Genomic DNA, 1,798 nt, shown 5'->3' with positions numbered 1-1,798 from the left:
AAATAAATAAATAAATAAATAAATAAATAAAGCACTTTTTAAACGCTATGGTAACTTTGTCTTAATATTGCATCATTCAGGCCCTTAAAAAGCAAAAGATATGCACTATTTACATTGCAAAAAGTGTTGCTGTACCGCTGAGAAACGGGCAACACCTTTCTTGGTTTTGTTCTTGTGTGTGTTTGTGATGTAGTACAATGTATAGGAGTCAGTTTTGTGGTATGCCATTTCACTCCAGCCTCGCAGGAAAGTTTTAGCAGCAGCAGCACCTACCCTGGATTTACTCCTGAGTAAGCCCCTCTGAAATGAACCTTAGAAGGTGGTAGACTCTCCTTCCTTGGAGGTTTTTAAGCAGAGGCTGGATGGCCACCTTCAAGGATGCTGCAGCAGCAGAGGATTTCCTGCATCGGACAGGGGGTTGGATAAGGTTACATTTGAGGGCCAGTTGTGCCAAGAACTTGGTGGTGCCCTTCCGCAGCTCCCCGCCCCATTCATTTCAATGGAGGCTTGTGCAGGAGAGCTGTTCAAATGGATTGTGCCATGCATTTTTGTTTTTGTTTTTCATTTTATCTGACCAAATTTATATACTGCTTGATTGTAAATAGGACTTTACGAAAAACAAAACATTAAAATTTTCACCTTAGCAATTTTGATGGCGTTCAGTTTAGCCAGCAAGGGATCTGACCAAGGTCACCTCTCTCTCTCTCTCTCTCTCTCTCTCTCTCTCTCTCTCTCTCTCTCTCTCTCCCTCACTCCCTCTTTCTTTCTTTCTTTCTTTCTTTCTTTCTTTCTTTCTTTCTTTCTTTCTTTCTTTCTTTCTTTCTTTCTTTCTTGTATCCACTGCTAGTCCTAGGCTGTGTACACACTATACCTTTAAAGCTCATTCAAAGCACATTTCCCGCCACTACAAAGAATTATGGGCACTGTAGTTTGTTAAAGGTTGCTGGGAATTATAACACTCTGAAGGATAAACTACACTGCCCAGAATTCTTTGAGGGGATAAATGTGTGTATGCAGCCCTACACGGAATAGACCTGTTGAAATTAATGGACATGACAAACCCAGGCTCGTTAATTTCAATGGGTCACTTACTTAGAAGTAACCCTGTCTTCCTTTCCTCCAGGGCAGTTCAATTGTTGCTGGGGCTAAGGTTTTCTGATTGTATTCACATTTTCTGATGAATGTACTGGACGTCGTTTGCTGTGTATTTACATGGAACCCAGGCCTTCCTTCGTTCCTGATCCGTTACGCTCGCATCACAGAGTAGCATTCTGAACAGGGTTGCCAACTGACCGGAAGAAAGTGGTCTGGGCTGCTCTTGTGCCTTGCCCAGCAGCTTGCACTGCATAAGGGGAAAGCTTTTCGCAGCATGACTCAATGTGTCTGGCTGTTAATCAGAAGGTTGGTAGTTTGAGCCCACCCAGGGACCCCATTGCAGGGGGTCAGAGTAGATGACCCTCGGGGTGCCATAAAACTCTATAATTCTATGAGTGTGTGATCCTCTCTACTAAGGCCTGCACACCAAACTGCTGTCGGAGGTGCCTCTACAGAGAGCTTGTCTGGAAACCCTGCCAGTTGTTGTTGTTTTTTTTAACCAAATGCATGAGAGTTGGAATTCCCACTGGGTGACATGGGGAAAATCCCATCTCTCATGCACATTGCTCCCTTAATTCTCTGCTTTGGGGGTTCCCAAAGGCATCCAGCTAGGCACTTGGGGAAGCATGGTGTGCTGGATTCCTTGGACCCTTGTTCCGAGTCAGCAGAGCTTTTTCTGTGTCCTGAATAGTTGGCAACCTTA

This window comes from Zootoca vivipara, chromosome 13, assembly GCF_965207765.1.
Source record: "Zootoca vivipara chromosome 13, rZooViv2.hap1.1, whole genome shotgun sequence".
In the NCBI taxonomy this organism is placed as follows: domain Eukaryota; kingdom Metazoa; phylum Chordata; class Lepidosauria; order Squamata; family Lacertidae; genus Zootoca; species Zootoca vivipara.
The sequence above is the reverse complement of the archived record's forward strand: the minus strand, read 5'-3'. Positions refer to the sequence as shown.